The sequence below is a fragment of the Mauremys reevesii genome, linkage group 3 (genome assembly GCF_016161935.1).
Source record: "Mauremys reevesii isolate NIE-2019 linkage group 3, ASM1616193v1, whole genome shotgun sequence".
In the NCBI taxonomy this organism is placed as follows: Eukaryota; Metazoa; Chordata; order Testudines; family Geoemydidae; genus Mauremys; species Mauremys reevesii.
Genome location: NC_052625.1, coordinates 66,689,284 through 66,708,397, shown reverse-complemented (window position 1 = coordinate 66,708,397; position 19,114 = coordinate 66,689,284).

Sequence of the window (19,114 nt, the reverse complement as noted above, 5' to 3'; positions counted from 1 at the left end):
GTGAGGTAATATCTTTTATTGGACCAATTTCTGTTGGTGAGAGAGACAAGCTTTTGAGCTTACACAAGCGTGTGTCTCTCACCAACAGAAGTTGGTCCAATAAAAGATATTAACTCGCCCACCTTGTCTCTCTCATATCCTGGGGTCAACATGGCTACAGCAACGTTGCATCTACCTAACATGGACAATTATGAAATAAAAAGCTTGTTTAATGGCTATCAAATTATATTTCAGTAGACTGAATAAAGGGAAGTATGTTCTTATAGTTACACAGGCTTTTTGTTGGTTTGTTTTTTGATTAAACAGTAAGCTGTGGCAAGCAGTGTATTTCTGGTCAGTTTCTGTAAAGTCAAAAAGGAACAAAGTCCAAAATCACATCGGCTCAAGTAGGTCCACAATGTAATGAAGGTGGCACAGAAGTGCTGGTAAAACAAAACCTCTAGTTCTTGGCCCAGGCACATGACCGGAGACAGGATTACAACAAGTTTTAGCCCTGTCACATGGCAAGGGCTAGCGTCCACTGGCTTTGGGCATTATTCGTATATATAATTAAAGCTGGGCAACATTTTCCAATGTTGCATCTGAAGAAGTGGGTTTCTAACCCACAAAAGTTTATGCCCAAATAAATCTGTTAGTCTTTAAGGTGCCACTGGACTCCTCGTTATTTTTGTGGATACAGACTAACACAGCTACCCCTCTGATACAAATTGTGGAGGGTTCCCCCACCCTCAAAAAAAGAGTTTGTAAAAATTCTAAATTTCAGTAAATAAAGAAACGTCAATGCACTTCCATCAATTGTTCAGAAATCAGAAAATATAATGAATCTGCTGAGCAGGGGACTACAACGCCCATCAGCCCCCTCCCCATTGCACATCCCCTTCCTCCTGGGTAGGACAGGAGAAAGGTCCTGTCCTGTTCCAGGAAGTGTCCTGGCTCCATTTGAAAGTGGTGGCTGCAGGAGCTGCAGAGAAGCCAGGTAGAGATCAGAATTCCCACTAACTACATGCAGAGCCTCGTGTGGAACAGGCCGTGACTGTCACACATCACAGCTGGGTACAAGTCTGTGTGGACCAATGGGGGTGCAACCGCAGGTAGAAAGGGAGCCAGTGCAGAGGGGTCCTACTAAGAGACACTATCTGAGCCTGGCCTGGAAAACCCATAAGCTCTTGTTTGCTTGAATAGAGATTGGGCTGGAGAGGTAATCCCAGGCATTAGGCCTGATGAGCCCTAGCTCTTGACTGCACTGCCACCAGGAGCCTAAACATTTACCACCATTGCTCGCATTGAACTTTAACTGTTTAAACCTCTGTTCCCAAGGTATTGGCAACCTTTCCCTTTCCTGCCATCCCTGGAAGAAAACCCTTTCCCTTAGCTGTGTGTCTGAGGGTCTACAGTGCAGCTGGGAGCATGATTCCCAGTTCAGGTAGACAGGCATGCATTAGCTCTGTACAGGCTTTTGGCCCGAATACAAACCCACCCAGACCCCCTAGCTAGCCTGAGCCGCTGCCTGTGCTGCACCAGCTGCACTGCTGGTTTTTGCACACTAGTTCAAGCAGAATTACCCCATGTCTGTCTACCAGCTCCAGTGTAGACACACCCTGCATGGTTACTGGGACCCACAAGGGTTAGCAGCACCCACAATTATTTGCTGTGGAAGCACCTCCAGCCCTTGCCTCAGAGTCCCGGTAGACTTAGCACACTACCAGCAGCTGATCCACTGCTTTGGTGCTCTCCATTACTGAGCCACCCCGATCATTACAACACTAGAGAACAGGTTGAAATGTTTTGGTTGTTTTTTAAACAAAAGTTGTCAAAAGTTTTAAATGTTTGATAAAAAAAACACAAACATTCACCAGTGTCCAAACATCAGCTCCAAACACAGAAATGTACTGCTTGGTATGTCTGGCTTTGCCACCTGAAATGGCATTAGATTGGAAATTCGGTGGGGGAATGTCACTGGGCTGGGCTTCCCCAGCTCCATAGTATGCGCTGCCACACCCAGTCTCTTTCAAGGAAGTGTTTTTTCTTAATAAAAGCAAGTAAATAGAAAAACAGTCTTAATTCAGGCCTTATTTGCAGATGTCAGCTCCACCCCTCTCAGGGGCCTCTGGCAGGTTCCCAGTTCTGGGCAGCTCTGCTCCTGCTTCGGGACAGCAACCTCAGGACCATTTCCCGGAGCACTTGGTCATCTTTGCTCCAGGGGACTCACCATAGCTGTTATCATCACTCCACTGTCACATTTTATCCCTCTCCCAGTTGTCTCAGTCAATCCCCACTGTTCCTGCCTTCTAGCAGCCCTTTATAGGCCAAGGTGTAGCCCAGCCCTCTTTAACTGGCTACATTAGATTCACTTACTTTGGTCCAGGGGAGCTGGGCCTAGTCTATCCACAGGGGACCAGCTACCGTGTGACAGGAGGGTAATATAGTGTAGTTTAGCAGACTTACTATCCCTGAGCAACCCATTGTGGCTTTTTCTGATGGTTTCCTGTTCAGGTCCTGGCCCTCCAGCCAGATTCCTCTGGAGTCTTGCCTCTTCCAGTACTAGTGATGTTATTCAGGTTCCAAATAACATCTTCTGCCAGCACTAAAGCAAACAGAAAACTCCCAAAGGACTTCTGCCCCTTCCGGGCCTTGCTTTCAGTCTGCCTCTGAAACAACGGCAGCATCCAAAACAAATATCACTGGATCTCTCTCACTCCTGATGGGTTTGAAGTTTCAGCCTCTCCATCCTTTCCTTAGGACACTGATCCATAGGGCTCCTCTCCTCAAGTCCTGCCCCTTTGCAGGGCCCACTACAGTGTAACCTTAGCTCCTGCAGCTATATCTCTTTTTGCCTTTCCTTACCCAGCGTCCCCTTCCAGAAGAGGCCTCCCACACTCATCCTCTCATTGGGCCTCCCCCCTCTGGCCACCCTGCATTCTTTCTATTAAGTTTGTCCCTCAGCCTGACCAATGGAGCTATGACAATTGGCATTAGCTGAAGATCTGCCCTGTGTTGTTTTCACAGAGTAGCTGCAGGCAAAACTTTATTACCTTTCTGTGGAGTAGGGAAACATTCGTCTTACTCTCTTACTTGCTTTTTCAGCCTACAGCCAAGAATTTCTTCCTTCCCCCTATATCTTTGTTCGAAACAACCTCACACCCAGAAGTTTGGATCCAAATCCAAACTTTCCCAGATTGCAGGGCAGTTGGATCCTGTGTTCTGGTACAAGCTAATTCAGGGTGCATTTGCACTGCAGTCAGGGCTGTGATTTTCAGCTTGCGTAGATGTGCCCTTGTTAGCTGTACTCTAGCTAGCTCTCAAAAAAACAGAAGTGAGGATGTGGTGGCATGAGCTTCAGCACCAGCTATACAAGTCCACCTGGCACCCCTGGATAGGTACCTGCTTGTGCAGCTTCTATTGTTAGTGAGCTAGCTAGAGTACGACTACCATGAATACATCTACATGGGCTGCCATTTACTTCTCCAGCTGCACTGTAGACATAACCTCCTTGACATGTTGGATGGGGGAGGGTCTTGGAGCCTTTCATCAGCTCTTTGATAAAATTCTGCCACCAACCTGAAAGGATGTTTGTGTTGATTTCCCTGGCTGTAGTGGAATTCACTCCCCTCTGCATGCTGCTCAGTCATCCTTGCAGATGACTTATCCCTGGCCCTATTATATATTTCTGAAGAGCAATTTTTATTTGTTTTATCTTTTAAATGGTGTAGAATTGGCCCTGACTCGAGTGTACACAACACCCACAGCTTGCCCACAAATCAGGGTTCTTTGTATGTGTATGTGCAAGCCCTGAACTCATTCACATGCAGTCAGTGTTTTCCATATACAAGACAGATGCATGCATGTTGTTGAAAATTTGGACAATAATATTTTACAAATTACCCATAATAACCATCAAAAGATTTAAAGTTACATTTACTGAGCCACTCTCCACAAGTGATTTGTAGTTAAGTTTACATACTCTCCATACAGTCTAGGGCTTTTTTTTCTCTTGCCAGCTTGCGCTGGGATGCTGGTTAACCTTCAAGGAAACTGAATTGAAATCATGTAACTGTTTTCATTATAGCCTCCACCTGGACTTACATCACAGACCCACCTAATAAACAAGAGCCCTGTCCACTAAGCCCTTTCAGACTATAGGTTTTTAAATGAAGTTTTCAGTTTATTGTAGCAATTTTTAGTAAAAATCCTGTTTTAAAAAAAAAAGTAAAACTTTACTGTGAATGCCTTCATATTTCTTAGAATACACTCCCCATCTCTATTGTATTTTACTCTGTATTCTTTGCTAATTTTGCCAAAACAACTTTTCTGCAGACTTTGGTTTACTTGACTCCCTGGCTTGTACTTCTGACATTTTGTTTTAAAGTTTGGACTAAAGAATAAAAGGTCTCACATTTTCAAAGAATGCGTAATTTGCCTTAATGGGTTGGTGTACTGCACCTGTGTCTATCTAGTGACACATGTCTTCTTTAGTAAAGGTACAGTTGCTAGGGGATTCTTTCTTCAATTATCCCTCAGAATGATAGTTTGGCTGAGAATTACAAAACTAACTGATTATTTTAAAAATAATTTTACTTATATTGATGAAGGGAAATGGGCCTCGGGGAGGAATGTGTTTTACATGTACTTGGTCAGTTGGAATACTAAGTTACTAACAGCATAAATCCATTTTTCTAGCCTTAATGTACTTGAGTGAACTTTCTACTAAATGTAATAATTATAGAGGTTTGGGCAAAAAAATGTTCAAACTTTGGTTTCGATGGAGCAACGCTAGTTTACACCTGCAGAAGAACTGGCCCATGTGTTTGAGAATCTGAGCTAATATCCAGTACCTTAAATAGCCATATTTGGGAACATGTGGTTTACTATAAGAAAAGGCCAAAAAACAGTTTTTCCAAACTGCAAAAGTTTTTGAATATTTTTCCTGTCCCAAATTGAGACAAACAGTCCAAATTTTTCATGATCCAGTAATCCAAATTTTTCGGGGATTGGGTCAATTGAAACATTAATTTGAATAATTTCCAAATATTTTGTTTTGATCTTTTTTTAAATTAATCTTTCTCTGTATAAATAAACTAAAGTTTTAAAACAAAAAATTGTTCCAAACTAGAAAATAAAAAACTTTTGGAAATTGTCAAAACGGGCCATTGTGATCATTTAAAAAAAAAAAGATGTAATAACCTTTTTCAAATTAGATTAGTCTAAGCCGACCCTTTCCCACAAATAGTTTGGGGTTTGACAAAATGGCATTTTCTGATTTTAAAAAAAAATCCTAAAATTCCCAAGCAGTTCTACTTACTAGTACATTGCATAATAGTTCGTCGGGATGTATTATTTTACATGCCTAGAATCAGAGACGTGGTCCTTGTACCAGACTTGACATTACTACTCATGACCACAGCATTAATGTGTATAAGAAAGGTGTGATATTTGGTCCTGTTGTTGTGATTCCACTTTGTTTTTACAGAGATGTCACAATGTAATTGTGGGTCCTCTTTTCTAATACTGGCCTTCAAGTGTTGCCTGTGATCCAGAAGGTTTCTCTACCTTTTTGATACCCGAGACCAGCTTGCTGCCTTCCTAAACTGTCTCAGGGAGATTTCAGGGACTGGCCTTGGTCCACAGACCAAGAAACATTGATCTAGAGTGCTTAGAGCACTATTGTTACATGAATGATATTGTCTAATTAGGCTGGGCTTTTTGTTTAATGAGATGGCCCATTGTCAGAGGTGACATTGGCCTTTTAAAAAGGAGAGGTTAGTTCACTTCAGAGTGGTCAACTGACCCCAACTGGGCTTAAAAGAAGGCACTTGGGGAGAGACGGAGATGGCAGAAGAGTGGTCAAGAAAAAGACAAGTGAGGGCTGCCTGGGAGTGAGAAATTGACAGGTGAAAGCTTCCAGAGACTAGGAGACTGTAGGAGGTCCCTGAAGGAAGGTGTTAGTTAGTGGTTCCTGGGGGAAGACTGAAGGTAGGAGACCAGCAGAAGAGTTACTGCTGATGTCTCCAGGCTAGAGAGCTGGAGACAGGGGAACAGTGGAAGGACCTACCTTCCAAGAAGTTAATGGAACAGAGGAAACAATAGATGCTTTGCTGGTAAAGATGAACTCCCAGCAGAGAGAAGCTGTTGCACTCCAGCTGAAAGGGGTTGGGTGGCTTTCCTGGCACAAGGACTGGAGCCGATCAAAGAAGAGTGTCTGTGGAGATGCTGGAGTGTTGTATGGGCTCTGTCAAGGGACTAGAGGATATAGATTTCAAGGGCTATATACATTGGGGGTGAGCAAGGGACTCTGGAACTTTAGTTAAGACTGTTTTGCACTATATTTTGGTAATAAGATGGCCCAGAGGAGTATTAATGAGTCAAAAAACCTTACGTGGAATTACTGGAGACTCTGAAGAAGGAAAACTGAGGTGGGCATGCCTGATCTACTGCAGCCTTCTTCTGGAAGGTGCTCCAGGTTGTGTTGCTTTATGACATCCATCATATGGCAACAGCTGTCCTGTTCGAACCTGTTATTTAATCACACATGTTGCTATGCCACTAAACTTTATGTTGCGATGCCAGATAGGATGACAACCTATGTGTACTCAGGTGAAGGAAATTAATGCATAAGCTGTGTTTGCCAGCTGAAATGTGGCAACTTTTGTCAACCACACATACTTCTATATCCATAATGCCCCAGTTATGGAAATAACTCTTGGTTGAACTCAGAGCATCTGCAGGGGAGGTGCAAGTCTAGAAAATCCAGTCAGCCATACCTACAAGTCCTGCCTGGCAAAGCAGTGGAGTTTTGGGAATTCCTACTGGTGCACTGAGAAGTTGACTTGGAAGGAATGTACATGCAAATCTTGCTGACAGTAGAATACAACTCTTTGGCCCAAACCCAGTCCTCAAATAGTCAGGCTGGATGTTGGAGAGATACATAAATGAACTGGGGGAACACCTTCATGCTGTGGATTCCCCTGGCCCCAGCTCAGCAATGCCCCACCTCCTCCTCCATGGTACTGCAGGTTGTGTATCATCCCGGTCTGGTTTCCCACATCCAGGCTCCTCCCTGAACCATTTCCACAGTACCGGGGCACCATAAAGAATGGGGTGGATGTGGATTTGCCTCAGTCCCCAGTTCTGTCATCCTTACATTTAGTAGTACTTTATTCATAAGTAGCCCTGATAGAATGAATGGGGCTGCTTGAGGCATAAGATACTACTCACTGTAAGAAGGGGTGGCAGAATCAGGCCATTACTGATCAGTAGGATCCAGTCTCTGAAGTCAATGGGGGAAAGCTGGATCAATGGAAAGAACAGGTTGGTAGGATGGTTAGTGGACGGGGGAACTAGGCCAGCTGGGTTCAATTCCCAGCTCAGCCACACCCTTTCTCTATGACATGAGACAGGTCTCCCTTGTGCCTCAATTCCCCATCTGTGAAATGCAGCTAAGGCTTCTTACCTCCCAGGAGTATTGTGAGAATGAAATCTGCTAATGACTGTCAAACACTCAGATACCATGGTGATGAGGCCATAAAAGCACCTGGATAGATCAGACTTCAGTCATAGCAGGACTAAGTCCCAAGGGAGTGAAGATACAAATCAAGTACATTTATAATTTTGCTTAGAAAGAAATCAGCAGACACAACAACAAGGTTTAACATGCTGTTTTGTAGCAAGCCACAGTCTGGTCTAAACTTGTTTTTAGCATTTCAGTTATGAATCTGATAGTTGCAGAAAGATAGTCATTTTAAAGCAAATTCAAATAATTCATTAGCACACACTTGCCCTGTAAGTATAACAAATACCCTGATTATTAAATGGATCTTAATCATACAACACTTACAACTAAGACTTTCCAAAAAAAAAATAGTCTTGTCTTTACAATAGAGCTCATGGAACAACAATTAAAATAAGACTAAGGTTTATTTTTAACTAAGGATACAGTACAGAAAATAGTTTGTCTTCTAAAGAGGGTTTTGTGGCTGAAATGCGTAGCATGTCTACTAAAAAAGAACAAAGGATATGTAAAAGGATCCTCCCTAGCCTGCTAAAGTTCTTTGAAAATAGGATGTTCCTGTACAGAAAAGTTATAGAGGCGCGCTGGTATATTATTGTTCTACGTTAGTGCAAGTGCAGTTTAGCTTTGTCAGTATTTTATATTGGTAATGTATCAGGGTTCTGTTTGTGTGTGCACCCATGCCATTTAAAAAATAATAAAAAAACCAACAACTTGAAAAACCAAGGACTAGCTGCTCAGTTGGAGTAGGTCCATTGTTTGACACCATATATAAGCTTATGAAACTACACTGTGTAAGGCCTCTGCAGTTGTGCCTGGCATTTGAACAGGGACTGAAGCGGTGGTGCTGGGAAATCTCTTTAGCTGGAGCAAAAGAAAGGCATCATCTGACCCCGAATATATTGATCCTTAACATTATTTTTCTCACACTGTAACTGCCTTTTTCTGTCCTGTATTATCTCATGGTAACCTTAGTCCCAATCCTGAAAGATAATGGGCTTGTGTATAAATATTGTTTGTTCTCTCTGTGTTAACAAACCCTGTTCCTGCTTGATTACTAACTCTTCCTTTTTCCTGCTCTTTGCTTACTGTAATACATTTCCTGTTTATCAGTTTATACTTCCCAGACAAAAATGTTGTTTAAAGTTGTAAATATGCATCAAGAACTTAGAGGGAAGACTGTCTTAGTAAAAAGTTTGTGTTGTCTCAACCACACAAAGCGTTTGAAAGTTCCATCACCTCCCCGTCCTGATCTCTTGGCTTCTCCCTTCCCATTATTCTAAATCTCTTTCTCTTTCAGCTCTACTCCCTTTGCCTTCATGCACATTACTTTCTCCTTTACCCTAAAAAATCCTCGCTCAACCCCCCTTGCCAGTCCTGGTGATAGTGGCTGTGGACGCTAAGTACCTGGGAGAGGACCCTGAGGGAGCCAGTGCAAATGAAACCCTAGAGGAGGCAAGCATTCAGTTCCAGCAGTACCGGTGAAGCCAGAGGCTGCCCTACAGTAAAAGGGACAGAAGCAGGGAAATCTATCAAAGGTAGCATAAGCGGCCCCATTGCAGGATGTCACTGCAAGTGCAGTACTGCCAACCCCAAGTGTTTAAAAAGAATAAAATCGAGTCAGGCCCCCACAATCATAGGATTAGCATAAAAATGAGATTTTTTTTTAAATAAGTGTTGTGTTTTCTGTATTTGCCTCTTGGTGTTGGAACATTAGGGTTCACACTGCCAGCTTTTCTCCCCAAAAATGAAGGCTAGAAATGGGTTGTTGTTTTTTTTTAATGAAAGCTGAGATTCTCTGGTAATAGCCAGATTCCAGTATCTGAAGTGTTAAGAAAAATAGCAAGTATTGCACAAATCATGATAAAATCACGAGAATTGGCAACACACTGAGTGTCATGCACCAGCCCCTCTGCCGTCTGGTAGTGTGCAGGGTCTCCCACCAGCTCAGAGGCAAGTGCTGCAGGGTGCCCCAAAAAGAAGGCTCTACAAGCTGTAGCTCTCAATGGGGTCCCGAAAACACTCACCCATTTGAGCACAGGGATCCTTTACTAGGGCTACCAGAAACACAACAGGCAGCTCTCCAATCACGACATGTGTTACTGATTACTGTAAATGCACAAAACAACACTTCCTAACCCAGGCCCCAAGAGCAGTGCATTAGAGGGGTCTACAAGTTGGGCTTCTCAGACCCAGTTCCAGGGATCCTCCCTCCAGACCACACTCCACACAGGGGCAAACAGACATTGGCCTGCAGATTCCCCAGGCAGAATTCAGCCTGTCTGTCCAGCCCTTGCTGTTTCATTGGAGCCTGTCTGCCTTGATCTCCAGTTTGCAGGCCACTTGTAGGTATGTGCCTGGTTGCAACTACTCCTGGCCTCCTGCTGCTAACAGGCTACTTTCCTTCTCAGTTCTTGAGCAGCCTCTGCCCAGCCTTCCTGCCACAGACAGTTCCCAAGCTGCTGCCTCTCTTCCCGCACAGCCTCTAGCTCTCGCTTGACCTCAGGGTTGTATTTCTGTACAGGAAGGATTATGGATATTGGACTGGGAAGTAATATGGCAGTCGGTAATGACCCAGCAGGTTCACTACACTAAATCAAACCCTCTAGTTGTAGGGTTTATATTTCAAATGGATAGCATCCCTTCAAGGAATCAAGTGCCATTGGGGCATCATTTGTATATTTGCGGGGAGGAAGTTGTGAAAGCATCCATCTCTCTCACCAGCCACCACAGGCCTCCATAATCAGCTGTGTTAGAGAGGGCACTATGAGCTAAGGCAGCTCAGAAGGTGCCATGGCTAACAGCCCAGATCACATAAGACAAGAAAGGGGAATACTGGGAGAGACCAAGGACTTGACACTGCTGTCCTGCTCCTGCAGGCCTTTCATGCAGTTTTCATTATCAAGACTATCTCGAAGATGTATCAGACTAAGGGGCCTTTAGCCAAAGTTTCCCTGCCAAGTGTGGTATGGTGAATAGACTTAAGTGGCTGCTAAAGGCCCAAAGACTGTTTCCTCATTAAGGATTATGACATTTGTCCAAAGGCCATTCAGAGCTCCAGTTATTAAGGTTCAGTTCCCTGTTTTTTGCATGTTAATTGACCAAAGGAGTTATTAAGCAGCATACAAACATGTAAGTTACAATGTTATCTTAGTTACACGGCACCTTGTGTCTTTGCTTGCTCACTAGGTATTCAACAACATCAAACATTTCAGGGCCAGGTCTCTGATTTACAAGAGGCCATACCTACTTTTAATTGGTTATGGGGTAAAATAGCATCCTAAAAATCCTCCTCTTTACGATATTTCAGTCTATCAAAAATGCTTTAACATTTGGGGTTAATACAGTGAACATATATAGATTTTAAAAGAACTCTTGAATTAGAATTTGTCACTTACCTGCTTGTTGCTAAATACCATTATGTAGTAACTTCAGTGGAAACAATAGCAATTAATTCACACTACCATCATCAAGTTATATCCCTAACATGGTAAATAAATTTGTCACCACTGTATAATTACCAGGTAATAACATTTTACACCCAACCAGTAAAGTACATTTCAAAAGATCTCAAATACTTTAAAAGACATTAAATGATGAAGTTTCACAGCACATCTATGAAGGTAATTAAGTTTTACCCCTGGGTAAACTAAGGCACAGGTAGATTATGGCCAAAATATTCAAACTTGGGGCACCTACATAAACAACTTCAGTTGGAATTGGAAAATAAATTTGCAGTTGGAGTGCTCACTATCCCTGAAAAACATGCCAACTATTTAGATACCAAAAGGTGCCTAACTTTAGACCTGAAGTTTTTGGACTATATGACTTGTCAGTAGTTACAGTGACTCAGTCGCAGAACCGTTAATAGAACCCAGAGTCATAGATCCCTATCTCTTGACCATACTGTCAGAAAACAATCAGAGACATAATGGTAGGGCAGTAAATTTTTGCTGGGTTTTCATTTTTTTGTGCACTGATTTCCTTGGGTAAAAATGCACACATCTGAGTCTTCACATTTTTGTCAAAAGACTTTGCCAAGCTCTGTTTTTAAGCCTTTATTTAACTATATGTAATAGTTAGTGAGTTTTGTGCTTTTAAAATAAATGTACAACATTCTGCTCATTATACTATTCCTTTACTTGCCACTGTGTTCAGCTTGTCCCACTCCTGGAATGGGTAGTCATTTGCTTACAACTTAGACAGAAGATAATAATTAGTTTGGTTGCCAAGACTTAAAATAGTTCAGGGTGGTGCTTGTACTTTTTTTTTTTCCATGCGTATACACACACACACACCCAACAAGCCACAGTCCATTGCAGATATATCTGTATATCTAAATATCAATTTTCTCTGCATAAGAGGGAATACATCCTGAATCACCTCTGTAGACTTGTTCTTTGTATTGGAAAACATAGAATTAGTGTCTGGTTTTAGGTGTCAAGTTCAGACAGAAAAAGATACGGTAAATTCCCTGGTACAACTTGGTCTAAGGTCTAGTGGCAGTAGCATGTGCAATTACAACCAGCAGAACTACTGCAATCACCACACCAAGTCCCTCCCCACATTTGTATACTGTTTTCCTTCTTTCTTCTAAGCTGTAATAGAGCCATCTGGGGCAGTTAAGAGTCTCACTGAATGACCTGCTGGTGTCTAACCCTGCATGTGTGTTAGGGTGACCAGATGTCCCGATTTTTGGGTCTTTTTCTTTTATACGCTATTACTCCCCACCCCGTCCTGATTTTTCACACTTGCTGTGTGGACATCCTAATGTGTGTACAACAGAAAGGGCAATAGAAGGTGCTAGAAGACACTCTCTCTCTTCCGCTCCCCACCTTGTATCCCTTAGTCACTCGTCATAAATGCAGTCCTTGTGTTCTAATCGTGCATGTATGAGTAAAGGAAACTTGGCACAACCCCCTCTGCACTAGCTAGCACAACTGAACCAGCATGGCATGAGCATAAACTCTTTGGTACAGTGTTTCAGGGGTGTCTATCACAGGAGACATGTAGAGAGGAAGAGTAGGGTAGGGCGAACAGTGACAGCTGTGTGGGGAAGGAGGAAATCTCAGCACTTTTAGAGGGGACCTAATTTGTTTATTAATTTATTGTAATACTGTAGCACTTACGAGCCTTAGTCATGGACCAAGACTCCATTATGTTAGGCACTTTACAAACACAGACCAAAAAGACAGCCCCTGCCCCAAGGAGCTTACAATTTAAGCATAAGACAAGACACCAGATGGATACAGGCAGAGTGAAGTGGCAATATAAGAAGCAACAATGAGACAATACTGGCCAGTGTGGTAGGCAATAGTCTCTTACCCCCAACAGCTTAACTAGCACCAAGTTTTGAACTCTTCCCACAGGAATCAAAAGTACAATACATATGGAACAGTATGCCTAACTGCTGTCTAAAATTCAAGCCCAGTTTATGGTAGACATGTACTGCAAAAAATCAACTTAAAAACTATTATTCTTCTCTTTCCAGCTAAGTATTTTAAACACCTAAATATATAGAGAAAAGCCCCCCTACCAAACTGTGCACATTAAGCATGGAGACTCCACTAAAATATTGTGCAATATAGTATGCCTGAGCTTTATGGGTACTTCTTATTGAGGGAGGTAAAGAGTTGAGTCATACCCAGAATGAACATAAGTGAGTGTGTGGTTTTAAAAGGGAAGAGATAGTAGATAAGAGTGCATGAAGACTCTGAATTTATACTTTACAATGATAGCAAACTTCAGCTAGGACTATAAGCAGCTGCAGATACATTAGCATTAAGGCCCTGATTCAGCAAGGTACTTCAGTGTGTTCCTAACTTTAAGCATGTGAGTAGGCCCAGCTGAAGTCAATAAGTCTAGCATCTTCCTTAACTGTAAGTAGATGAATAAAGTATCTTGCTGAATCAGGCCCCAAAAATCACAAAATTCCCCTCTACTAGAATTGATTCTAAATACAGACTCACCTACATCTGAAAAATAAAACAGTGACTGGAGTTTTATGGTTATCTGTCTTTCTGAGCCAGCTTTACCTACTGTCTTCATTACTACCTTCTCCAGAAGGATAGAACACATGAAGATGTTTGCTTTCAAACGTTCCAACAATGGCATGAGATACTATAGTGGTAAACCAAAACCCCCTAAAGCAGATTGTAAGTAACCTCATACTTTACAGTTCCAGCAAAGTAATCTCAGGCCACAGATGTCTAGCCTTTCAGCTGCTGTGCATGTTGCTTTGATTCTTATCATAATACTGACAGCCATTGTGTAATTGATTGCAAATTTTTTATCTAGATCAGCTGGCTATTTGCTTCCAGTTCTAGATAATGCCTATAAAAGGAGGCACCCAGGAAACAATAGCGTAACTTGTGACATATGTTTGCATGAGCAGATAGGCAGTTCTCACTCCCATTTTTTCAGTTATGTATTTTTTGAATGTAGTGGGTTTTTTTTCTCTTGGTCTGGATAGCTTTGCAGCTAAATCACTTTAGTTAGGCAAGATGACTTGTCTGTGATTTTCTGAACAGCCAGTCCATAACACAGAATAAATTAAATGTCAGGGCTGATTACTTTGAGCCAGATTTTTCCCAGTCCTTGAAGGAGCGCATAGATGAGAAATGCAAGGGATGAAACTTCCCTTGCATACTTCTCACCTATAGGCCAGGCACAATCACTGCCTTTCACCCCCAGCATGGTAGACTGTTCCCTCTCAGGGTATCTCTACACTGCAATTAGACACCCTGGCTGGCTCATGCCAGCTGACTTGGGCTTGCAGGGCTTGGGCTAAGAGGCTTTTTAACTTCAGTGTAGATGTTCCAGTTTGGGCTGCAGCCTGAGCTCTGGGCAGGGCCGGCTCCAGGGTTTTTGCCGCCCAAAGCGGCAGGGAGAGGGGGGAACCACGATCGGTGGCAGCTCCACTGCGCCGCTTTCTTCTTCGGCGGCAATTCGGCGGCAGGTCCTTCCCTCTGAGAGGGACCAGGGGATCTGCCGCCGAAGAGCCCGATGTGCCGCCCCTTCCCCTTGGCCGCCCCAAGCACCTGCTTGCTGAGCTGGTGCCTGGAGCCGGCCCTGGCTCTGGGACCCTCACATGGGCTCCGGGCACCATCTCAGCAAGCAGCCTGAGGCTGGATGTCTACACTTCAATGAAACAGCCCAAGCTCTGCAAGCCTGGGTCAGCTGGCAAAGGCCAGCCATGAGTTTTTAATTGCAGTGTGGACATACCCATAGTGCCTCTGGCGGGGAGTAGAAAGTAGGCAGAACTGTAGCTTCTTCTCATAGTCTGATACTTTGAAGGTCTCCCTTTAAATAGGCTGGTTTTGCTTTCATGGGCCAAATGGTGCAAACAAACGTATTGTCCCATGTTGAAAGTAAAATGCTGCCAATGAATCATGTGGCATGCATGTCACTCACAATGGAGGGAAAGATTAACAGATTTAACTTGCTGCTGGATGTAAAAGAGACAGAGCCAAATTCTCCCCTCATTTTGGTCTGGTCTGCATTAAAGCAGCAAGTGTATTGTGGGACCCAGTTGTAATATGGTCGTCCTCCACTGTTTCAGACTTAAGTCATATGCCATATAGATGGGACAACCTGTTCTGAACTTCAGAACAGCCTTAGAGCCCTAGCCCTCGCCCACCCTCCATTATATGCGTGGAACTCACTCTGACTCCAATGAGAGTCTTTGCACTTTATCAGGGCTGTACTGTGAGCCCAATGAGCATCATTCATTTCTACCAACACTGCAAGCTCAAAACTTGGTTTAACTTGGGAGTCTACCACATTGTAACCTCCTCCTCCAGCCTGCTAGTTGCTATAGTGTGGGTGGATCCTTACACAGGTGTAATTCCTGTTGAAGTCAGTGGGTTTTCACCCAGGTAACTTAGCAGAATTTAGCCCATTTTATTCAAGTTTAAAAAAATTTGGTCCTAATGGTGTTCTGCAAAATGACCATTGTCATTGTTTATAGTCAATTTGTTCCTACGCTGATTATGTTACCCAGATCACCTGAAGACCTCTGTCCATGAGGTTGCCTTGGGCAGTAAAATGGATTAGTGACTATTTGTTATGTGGGTGGCTGAGAAGTGCATATTTTCCAGCAGAAGTCTTAGCATTGACCCTGCTAGTTAATAACCATCTTTCCAAAGATCAAAGGAAAGAACTTGATCTGGAGCAGACTCTGTCATACCCGGTAATTTACATTTTCCTGCCTAAAGTCCTAGCATATTTTTAATGATTTATCTCCTTTAGATGATGGATAATTCTGTGACTTTATAAACCAAAATTGGTACAAAACTGTCTTTGGATGATGATTGTGCATGTTAGGATTGTACTGCCCTTGATCTGTGAGTGGAATTTCCACTGGTGTTGATGGGAATTCCAGATATAGTTTGAGAGTGGAACATCCTTGTGAGATGAAAGAGCCCTTGGCAAAGGAAATCAATGAAGTTCCATTGTGCAAGAGGGCTGCAGGATGCATAGGGGCTATTCAGGGTTTAAGCACACCCTGCACAGTGCATAACTCAGTCTCTGCTGAAGGATCCCCTATCAACCCGTAGGACATTAGGATTGCTGGGGTGACTTAAGACTGCAGTGGCAGAGCACCTCCACAGTCACTTTGCAGCCTGAGGTGGAGAGGATCTCTTACCCTGACCTCTCTGTGGAGATACCCAGTACTCAGTATACCAGGTGCTGATGCTAATTCAGGTTATGAGCTGGATGGATTTAAGCCTAAATTTATTATCATGTTTATGTCAACAGTTTAAGATTGGACATATGATCCCACAAAGATGGTAGGTTTTAAATTTGATCTGAACTCTAACATTACAGGGTTCACCTTCTGTTTAAAGGAAACTGCAGGGGGAGGGGAACAGAAAGGTGACAGAAACTAAAAAAATAAACTGAAAAGTCATGTGCAACAGGATAAGAGATCAGGCAGGGAGAAAGGAGACAGACTGTGAGACAAAAAAGAGAGGGGTGAAGAAAAATATTCTAATTAGAAAATTGATTGTGTGTGTGTGTGCATTTAGTGTACAGGCCACCCACTTTTGCCACATGGGTTTTGGGAGGGTGTTATTCTATCCCTTATACATAGAACAGGCTTTCCCGTTAGCAAGGAAAACGTTTATTTTAAATATTGAATCACCCTTGACTAAAACATGGGTTTCAGTTACAGGAAGATCAAGTTCATGAACTCCAGCAAGATTTCTGAACCCTCCAATCTCCACAAAAATAGTTCCCAAGGTTCACAAAACACGGAACTCCAGGAAGTTCATCTATCCCTAAATCACCAACCACTCTAACTAGTAAGCTGCTTTAAACTGCACACAAAAGGAAATATCTGCTGGAGCTAACTAAAGGAAAAACAGGTACTATAGCTAACCCATACTATCCTAGAGCTATCACCTTTCTGTAGGGCACTCAGATAGCACATGGATGAATGTGGGAAACAGGAATAGGCCATTAATGCCATGCTAGGGTCAGATTCAGCTACATGGCTGTGGAAAGGAAGGAGGCTAAGAAGCCTCCTTCATTCTTGCATGATCCTCTTAAGAGGTGGGAAGAATTCTAGTCCAAATGCTCAGCGCACCCTTCCCTACTTTCCTAGGAGCTCAAGGGGCTCCAGAGACATAGAACCATGGCTCTGCCTTCCAGTGCAGGAGCCAGCCCAGAAGGAAGAGCATTCTACACCCTTGTAACAGAGTTTGGGCTCCCTTTGCATGCTGGGGCCTTTCAGGAGGCATTCTGCCCCTTCCAGAGAAAATGCCGGCTGGTGCTCCTGCTGAGATGATCTAGCACAGCACTGCACCTTAACAGAAGAAATGAACATTCACAAGAAGGTGCTAATTGCTGATGGTTTTGCAGCAGCATCTCCCCAGCACACTTTGAGGAAGTTACTAAATTAATTATATTAGAGTTCCACCCTCCCCCCACCCCACTTCCTGTGATGTTGAGTTCCTCTATAGACAGTGTGGTGTCTTTTTGATCTTTACACAATAAAAATAATATGAAGAAGCCACCAGAGCACAGTTGGGTCCAAAATAACTGTTTTACTAACTCTGCGTGAATGTGCAAGGCCTGCCTACCTAGCTACATACTGCCACTCTCTCTGGTTTCTGGTGGCCTCTAAAATATAGAACCCAGTGAGCACCAGTAGAGGGCTTACAAACTATTTGAAGAGAAACCAGCCTATTCCTTATACTCTGCAGGGGGATTCCAGAGAAGTGGCTAATTGGTGATGCCTCTGGAAGCACAGGTCTGCAGAAGCCGTGGTGCCAAGGGGACCAGAGTAGACTGGAGAGCAACATGCAGGCCCAAAAGGCCTCTATATGGATGACCATGGCATCCTCTCCAGAGACTCAGTGGTTATTTGACATGACCGTCCTGTTTGTTCTATGGGAACAGGAGAGCAAAGGCTGCCTCCTAAACAGATGAGAAAACTACATGGTTATTTATTAATGTAAATTCATGGAGTTTTGAGTCTGCTATGTTGGAATACCCTGAATCACGTGATTGGTACCTGAATATGCTATCTGATAGCATCTATACAAGGCATCCTGATCATAGCTTTTCTGATTTAACTTTATCCTTGTTAAGTACTCTGCTTTTTCAGATATATCAGGGGTTCTCAAACTGGGGGTTGTGACCCTCAGGGGGTCGCAAGGTTATTATGTGAGGGGTCATGAACTGTCAGCCTCCACCCCCAAGCCCCACTTTGCCTTCAGCATTTATAATAGTGTTAAGTATAAAAAAATGTGTTTTTTAATTTATAAGGGAGGTTTGCACTCAGAGGCTTGCTGTGTGAAAGGGGTCACCAGTAAAAAAGTTTCAGAACCACTGAGCTATATGCTGCTGTTCTACTCTTTCCCATGCCACTGTTTGCACAGTGCAGTTTACATTTTTTTTAAAGTGGTTTCCTTAGTAAAATGCAGCTGTTTCCAATATGCATGTATTGCAATGCAGGCAGTGAGAGGCTCCCCAATGCATGGGGGAGGCCTGCTGGTGAATAGCAATAGTGACAGAAGCATTTAAATGGCAAAAGCATGTTCGCTTCTACTGAATTGGTTTTCTCAGCTTGTTGGAAACACATTTTAGCCAAACTACTATTAAAAATGTTTGTGTGTCTTGAATTTCAGCATAAACAGAATTATAATTTTTTTTCTGATCTCACATCAGTTTTATACTGCTGCACCCACTTCGATTTCAGGGGAATTAGTTCTGATTTACACCAGGATAAGTGATATCAGAATCAGGGCCTGTTGATTTTATTTAGTATAAATTGTACAATGGGTCAGAATTTTGACATCTGTGGAGATGCTCTGGATTTCACAGTGTTGTAACGGAGATCAGCATCTGGCTCAATATATCTGTCATTTTCATTTGCCATTAAAGGTTTTCTGACATTTTTCAATTTTGACTCTTGAAAACCCCTTTGGGGTTTATACGTGCACCTATTACATGGCTATAGATATTGTTTTGACTGGGACTCTTGCAAGATGTACTGCAACTGCTCAATTTTGAAAACATCTGGTGCTCAGGATACAGCTTTCAGTGTTTGTGTCTGTCTGTTCAACATACAGCCGTGAATTCAACTTCTGTGGCTTCTCTACA